Genomic DNA, 8752 nt, shown 5'->3' on the forward strand with positions numbered 1-8752 from the left:
TGTAGAAGATGGAAGTGAAACTACTCCTAAGAGGTCTGACAAAGGAAGATGGGTTTTTCAGATGCCCCAGGAGGGATTGGAGGAGGTAGGGTAGAGTCAAGGCGCTTTTAGCCTGGCATCTCTCCCTGCTCAATCTGGGTAGGGATTGGTAAAATCAGAAGAAGGTCTACAGTTATGTATTCTGTTTCACCCATAAGCCCATCGTGGGCACTCATTCAAAAGTGAAAAGATTTCCGTAAAAACTACCATTTAACTTACGAGTTGAAAACAAAATTCTTTTTTTTTGAGTTTGTCACTTAGCCAGTCAGTTTGCAGTTATTTATATAGAAAGGACGCATGAGACAGGTCAATTAAGTCTAAGATCTGCTGACGGTCAAATATTGCTAAATTGTTACAATGTTCATTTAATTCGAGTAGCCTGTTATGTTGGCCACAGTGTGAGGGTCAATTGTATGTGTCAGTATGCCTAGGTCATAGTCCCCACTTGTTCAATAAAGCACTAACCTAGGTGGAGTTGTGAAGGTATTTTGTGGGCGTGATTAAAATCTATAATCATTTTTTTTAAGTAAGGAAAATTATCCTAGATAATATGGGTGGGCCTGATTCAATCAGTTGGGATGCCTTAAGAACAGAACTGAAGCTTCCCTGAAGAGGAAGACATTCCACCTGTGGAGCAGGATCATCTCCTGCCCAAGAGTTTCAGCCTGCCCCTCCTGATGGCCTGCCCTGTGGGTTTCAGGCTTGCCGAGCCAGCCCCATGATCACATCAGCCAATCCCTTTCGATAAATCTTTCTTTAATTATGGTTGTGTATCTGTGTGTGTGTATCCTACTTGTTCTACTTCTATGGTGGAACTCTGACTGATAAACACAGTAACAAGCAATCCCAAAATCTTAGTGGCTTAAAACCACAAGGTTTATCTTTTGCTCGCACTATGTATTCCTCAAGGGTCGACAGGAATATTCTGCTTATCATGGCCACTCAGGGACACAAGTTGACAGAAAAAATATTGCTGGTCATTATGCAGAGGGAAAAGAGATCACCACAGGGTCTTACATCAGCAATTGCTCTCTCTGGCCAGGAAGTAACACACGTCACTTCTGCTCACAATACAATGGCCAGAACTAGTCATGTGCTCTCGCTCAGCCTAATGCTAAGAAATTCAATCTTACCAGTATTTCTGGAATGGTGGAGAATCTGAAATATTTAGGGAATAGTATTAATAACTAACATGGTCAATTAGAAAAATACAAATTCATCAATGATTTTCTCATTGAGAGTGAGGACGAATTCATAAGGATAAAAAGTAAGGAATATTTAATACTGATAAAGAATATAAGTCTAGGATCAGAATGACTCTCTGAGGAATAAGAACGGAGGGAACCAAAATAGGACACCCTAACCTTTGGTGTCAGTAATCACAAAAAAAAAGCCACACTCTTAAAATTTACTCAGAAATGTCAACCAGCTGACTTAATGCTCAGGCAGGGCAAAAATAATCATGGATATAAGAGGTTCAAATAGCTTTCTTTCATGTGTCCTAGGTTGCAGAAATCTCTTTAGGTGACCTTTATTGCTTGTCAACATCAAAAATAACAGATACACAAGAACATAATTAAAGAAAAGAGTGTTCTCAACTGAGCTTTGTGAGTGTATCAAAAGTCTTCCCATAGGAGAAGCCCCAGTGTGTCTTTGAATTTCATGAACTCGTCTCTCAAAGTGTGTGTGGTATTTCCCTTTACTGTGTAGGTTGACTGCTCATTAATCTTTGTTCCATTTTTCTTCACGAAATAAAACCTATTTCTTTAATATGTGCTTTCCTCCTCTTTTAAACAAATAATGTATTCCTTACTGATATATTACCAATTTCTCTCTTAAAATTATATCCCAGGAAGCATAGAGCCTTTTAACTGGATGTCATATATTCTCTAAGAAGTTTATATTTCACTCTCATTCATCTTGGTTTTAAGAAATGAGAAAACAAGTGTATTGTGTTTTATGTGTGAGATAAGACACAGAGGAGAACCATTCAGTGTAACTAACATTGATTGAGCACCAATTCTCTGCAATACTGGAGTCGGTGCTTGGGAACAGACAATAATGAATGTCTCTGTCCTCAAGGGAAAGAAAACCCAAATGTGCAGTCTATCCAATTTGGGCAAATAACTTTTTAACATTTGCCAGCCACGGTGCTCTGACCAGTTTCATGAGCAGAAGCGTAGTTAAAAACAATCGAATCCAGATAAATGTTTCCCCAGAGACCCAGCATAGGGTGGGGATGTCAGAGGAAATGAAGTGAGTCAAAGCCAGCTGGCCCACTCACTACATGGCATAGCCCTCTCCATAAGCCCAGCTGAACTGTCCCCACAACCATCTCACTTGCCTCTGCTGTCATGGGCAGGGCACACCGAGGGTTATGTGGTGGGAGCAGGCCACCCTAGGCTGTGGACAGTAGGAGCATTGACTGCATCCGGGGTGGGCAGCTCCCACTGCCCTGCCTGTGGCATACTACTGCTCATGAGTGATGCTCTTCAATTTCCAGTAAAAGGTAAAAAAATTAATAATAATAACATTAATTGCCACCAATCCCAAGCAGAAGCTGCATTTATTCATTTATTCAACAAATATTTAATAATCGTGTATTATATTTCAAGTTCTGTGCTGAGTGCTGTGCATACCAAGATGAATAAGATAGTTTCTCCTCTCAGGGACCTCAGGGTTTGGGGAGAAAAGAAAGAAAAAGAGGGAAATGCTATGTTTAAAACATAAAGACTGTCTCCCTTCCTACAGTGATAGAGTACTGATCAATCCATTTGCAGAAAACAACTAGAAAATCTGGGGAAAAAATGTAACACTACATTTGTTTGAATGCATCAGAGATCTGCTAAAGCAGGGAGGAAAATTGCATGATTAAGATCTGAGAGAGAAGGACCTGGAAAGTTGGGTCAAGAATTTACAGCCACTTTTCCTCAGAGGCACCTGTTGATTCCAGAAGCACAGATGCTGAGCTGAGCTGTCAACTCAAGGGATTAGAAATACAATATTGGAAATCAGATTCAATAAGGAAGATGGGCCCTTATAAACCCCAGCCTTTGGGTTGGGACTCTGAAGGCTAATACCAAAGGAGTAGGGACAAGTTGGAGATTGATGATTGATGAGCCCTGTCAGGGAGCTTCAAATAATCTCTATCTCTGATTGAATTCAAGTGATTGAGGGTTATTATTTCTTCTAACTTAGCCACCTGCATTTACAAAAACAAGATATAAATTTATAGCTTAAAGAATTTCTATGAACCTCAAGCAAGATAAATACAAAGAAAACCACTCCTAGGCATATCATAGTAAAACAGCTAAATACCAAATACAATGAAATTACAGGAGTTAAAAAATATATATACTAACTTCAAAGAAGTAACAATAAAAATGATGGCTGAGTTCTTAACAGAAACCACAGAATCCAGAAGACAATGGAATGAATAGTAACTTCAAAGTGCTGAAAGAAACAACTGCCAACCTGAAACTCTTTACCCAGAAAAAGATATTTTTCAAAGGATGATAACAAAATAAAGTAATTTTCAGGCAAATAAAATTGAGGTGTTTGTCACTCAAAGAAACATGAAAGGGTTTTCTTCATGCAGAAGGCAAATGAACCCAGATAGAGCTCACAGATGCAAGAAAGAATGAAAATTCACAGAAAGAGTTAATATGTGGACACATTCAAATAAATTTAGACTGTATAAATAAATATTTATTTCTTATGGCATAATAGATAGATATATAGATATAAAGAGAAAGAGAATTAAAACACATACCAACAATGGAATACAAGTTGGTGGGCACGGGAAAGTGAGGAGTAAAGGGAGATAAATTGCTCTAATGGCCTTGTATTATCCAGGAAAGAATGCAGGCATTTATTTATCTTAGATTTAAACAGTCAAGGATGCATATTATAATCTCTAGGGTAATCATTAAATGAATAATAAAAGGATATATAGCCAATAAGCTAATAAACGGGATGGAGGAAGATTAAAAAATAATTAATTCACTAGATGGCAAGACTAGAGAGACAAAGGAACAGAGAACAGGCCAGACAAATAGAAAGTAATAGTAAGGTGGTAAATTAAACCAAGTTTATCGATAATTATCTTATTTTAGACAATAAATACCTACGCCATTTAAAAGATAAAATTTGTTTGATTGGATTTTAAAAAAACAAACCCAACCCTATGCTACTTTAAAATGATTTGCTTTAAATATAAGAACACAGAGAAGTTGAAAATTAAAAGATGGAAAAATTGTATACACTTTTAAAGGGCAAATGCTATATTAATATCAGATAAAAGGGACATGAAACATTATCAGAGATAAAGGGTGTTATTTCATAGTTTTAAGAGATTACATTCATAAGAAAGAAGTTCTAATTTTAGTGCACCTGCAACATACCCTCAAAATATAGAAAGGAAAAGTTGACAGAAATGAAAGGAGACCTGCACAAATTTACAATCACTGAGGGAGATTTAAAAATACTTGTTAGCAGGCAGTCCAAGATGGTGATGTAGGAAGATACTGAACTCACCTCCTCCCCCAGACACACCGAATCTGTAGTTACGTCTGAACAATTCTCTCTGAAAAAGGCCTGAATAGGCTGAACAGCTCTTTCACATCAGCAAGCAATCAAAGGGCCACATGGAGGCAGGTAGAAGAGGTTGAGAGGCAGTCTCTCCATAAACCCCACCCCTGGTGCGTGGGAAGCAATCAGGAGGAAACTCACAAATCTGGAGCTTATCCCTAAAGAGTGATGTACCCCACGTCAGGTACCCCAACTTTTAAGACATGAACCTGATAGATAAGCCTCCAAAACATCTGGCTTGGAGAACCAACAGGGCTAGTGTCCATGAGACCCAAAGCGTCTTGGGTGAACTGAGAAACTGCTCGTAAAGAGCTCCTGCACAGACTCACTCACCCCAGGGCCCAGTGCAAAAGCAGCAGTTTGAAAACAGCCCAGACTATATGTGAAAGAGATTCATTTACTAATCTTAAAGTATCTGCTGGAGGGGCAGGGGTCTGTTGGGATACTCTCCAGGGACGGAGGTGCTGCTGGATGCCGTCTTTGTGCTCTCCCTCTTCCTTACTAAACCCAGTGGGCGCCATCTTTTTTTTCCCCTCAGTGTGTGCCATCTTCAGGATCTCCCTCTGCCACACTCCGCACTCCAAGGGAGATACACCAGTGCCAGTGTCTCCCAGAGCGGAGCTTTCACACACATCTAGTGCTCCAGTTTTTATGTCTGGTGTCATGTATTTTGTGGCTGCAGCCCAGAGGATACCCATTGATCACCTGGCTCTGGAGACCAGGGGGACTTGTGTTCCTGGGTCCCAGGGGACTGTAACAGTTGGAGAGACAGTTCTTGGCAGACTCCTACCCCTAGGGAAGTCCACCCACAGCAGCCTGGCACACACCCCAATCTTTCTGAGAAAGAGGCCTGTTTGCTTATTCAGGAGCTTTGGCCTGACGGGCAGGGTTCTGCTCTGGCACACTTCTAGAGGCCTACAGAGAGAATCCCAAAGAATGGAGGCCGATGGACACAGTCTTTGTGCTCCCCCTCTTCCTCTGCCCAGGTTACTGGTACCTCCAAGAAAGGAGCTTACACCCTTATCTTGTGCCCCAATTCTTGCAGCTGCTCTCGGAGGATACCTCTATCTCACCTGGCTTTTGTGGCCAACAGGGCTTATGCTCGTGGGTCCTACAGGACTGTAACTAACAGAGAAAGAGTTCCCAAACAGCTACCGCCCTCAGGGCACAACCAGAGTCCACCCAGGAGCCCAGTCTTTCTGTGAAAGAGGCCTATGAGCCTATCATCATAGCTACACATGAGGGGCAGGCTTCTAATTAAACACACATCTAAGGGCTCACTGTAAACCTTTCCAGAGACCTCAGAAAGCAGGAACTGTCTTCACACTCTCCCTCTACCAATCCAGGGCTCCGGTATCTCTCAGAGGGAAGCTCTTATGCATCTGGTGACCCAGATTTTAATCCGGGTCACCAGATGTGTGGTGACCCAGCCTCGGTATTTGCGGTTGCTGCACAGATGTGCCCCTTGATTGCCTGGCTCTGGTGGTCAGGGGTCTGTGTTCCTGGGTCCTATGGGACCATAAAAATTGGAGAGAGAGAGTTCTTGGCAGAGCACTGCAGACAGCAGACTAAAACACATCCCCAGTCTTTCTGTGAAAGAGGCCTGTTTACTTGTCTGGAGCTTCGACTATAGCGGCAGGCTTCAGATTTGCCATGCACCTAGAAGCCTATGGAAGTGCTCTTGGGGACGCAGGCTGGGGGTCACCATCTTTGCACTCTCCCTCTGCCTCACTACAGCTCACCAGTATCTCCCAGAAAGAAGCTTATATACTTGTTGAGAACCCTGATTTTTGCAACTGTTGCCCAGGGGACACCTCCAGATTGCCTGGTCTGGAGGCCAGCAGGGTTTATGATTGTGGTCCCACAGGACTGTGTATATTTGATATTTAAAAGCTGCTTCTCTGGGCCTGGCTTCCAATCAGCCTAAAATTACTTGCTGACTGAGATCCTCCCTTTGGGGCACTGATAGGTCTTGGCACACCCTCAACTACTGGGAGCTGTTAAAAATAAAATAGGCTGGTTGGACAATCACAAAGGTTTGAGAGACAACCAAGAGCAAGGGTAGGGTTGAATGACAAGATTCATCTCTTACATGAGGCCACTTCTTCAAGACTGGGAGAAGTGGCTGTTTCAACTAAGACAGAGAAAAAACCACAGAGAGTCAAGGAAAATGAGGAAACAAATATGTTCCAAGCAAAAGAATAAGACAAAACCTCAGGAAAAAAAATCTTAATGAAACAGATAAGTAACTTACCTGATAAAGAGTCATAAAGATGCTCAGGGAACTTGGGAGAAGAATGAATGAACATAGTGAGAACTTCAACAAAAAGATAGAAAATATAAGAAGGTACTAACAGAACACACAGAGCTGAAGAACACAAGTGAACTGAAAAAACACACTAGAGGGGGTCAACAGCAGACTAGATGACACAGAAGAAAGGATCAGTGATCTCAAAGACAAGGCAGTGGAACTCACCCAATCAGGGCAGTGAAAAGAAAAAAGAATTTTAAAAAGTAAAGATAGCTTAAGGGACTTATGGGACAGTACCAAACAGACCAACATTCACATTGTAGGGGTCCCAGAAGGGGGAGAGAGAGAAAGGGGCAGAAAACTTATTTCAGCTACACAGTAGCTGAAAATTTCCCCAACATGGGGAAGGAAACAGACATCCTGATCCAGGAGGCCCAGAGAGTTCCAAATAAGATGAACCCAAAGACATTCACACCAAGCCACGTTATAATTAAAGTGTCAAAAAGACAAAGACAAAGAGAAAATCTTAAAAAGCACCAAGAGAAAACAATTTGTTATGTACAAGGAATCCCCAGTGAGACTATCAGCAGGTTTTCCAGCAGGACCTTGCAGGCCAGAAGGAAGTGTCATGATATATTCAAAGTGCTGAAAAGAATTCCCAAAAAAGAATACTCTACCTGGCAAAGCTATCATTCAGAATTGAGGCAGAGAGAAAGTTTTCCAGACAAGCAAAAGCCAAAGCAGTTCATCACCTCTAAACTGGCCATACAAGAAATGTTAAAGGAACTTCCTTAAACTGAAAAGAAAGGTCACTAATTAGTAACAAGAAAACACATGAGAATATAAATCTCACTGGTAAAAGTAAATATATAGCAAATGTAGTGGATTAACCACTTATAAAGCTAGTATGAAGGTTAAACCACAAAAGTAGCAAAAATAACTAGCTACAATAGTTAAGGGACACACAAGAAAAAAGGTGTAAAATGTGGCATCAAAAACATAAAATGTTGTGGGGAGTAAAAATGTAGAGTTTTAAACTGCATTCAAAAACTGTTATTAACTTAAAATAAATTGTTGTAAATATAGGTTTTTATATGTAAGCCTCATGGTAACCACAAAGTGAAAACTCATAGTAAATACACAAAAGAAAATGAGAAAGGAATATAAACATAACACTAACGAAAGCCATCAAACCACAAGGGAAGAAAGAACCAGAAGATATAAAGAACAGAGAGGAACTATGAGAACAGCTAGAAAACAATTAACAAAATGGCAATAAGTATATACCTAACAATAATTACTTTAAACGTAAATGGACTAAATTCTCCAATCAAAAGACATAGAGTAACTGAATGGATACAAAAACAAGACCCATCCATAGGCTGTTTACAAGAGACACACTTCAGATGTAAGTACACATCCAGACTAAAAAAGAAGGGATGGAAAGAGATGTTCTATGCAAATAGAAAACAAAAGAAAGCTAGAGTAGGTATACTTATATTAGACAAAATAGACTTTAAAACAAAACTGTAAAAATGGCAAGGGCATTACATAATGATAAAGGGATCAATCCAACAAAAGGATATAACATTTTTGAATATTTATCCATCAAACACAGGAACACTTAAATATATAAAGTAAATATTAACAGACATAATGAGTGAAATAGATAGCAATACAATAATAGCAGGAGACTTTAATACCCCACTTACATCAGTGGATAGGTCATCCAGGCAGAAAATCAATAAGGAAAGATTGGCCTCAGATGACACATTAGGCCAGATGGACTTAGTAGACATACACAGAACATTCCAACCAAAAGCAGTAGAATACACATTCTTCTCAAGTGCACATGGAACATTCTCTAGAATA

The sequence above is a fragment of the Diceros bicornis genome, chromosome 38, assembly GCF_020826845.1.
Source record: "Diceros bicornis minor isolate mBicDic1 chromosome 38, mDicBic1.mat.cur, whole genome shotgun sequence".
NCBI lineage: Eukaryota > Metazoa > Chordata > Mammalia > Perissodactyla > Rhinocerotidae > Diceros > Diceros bicornis.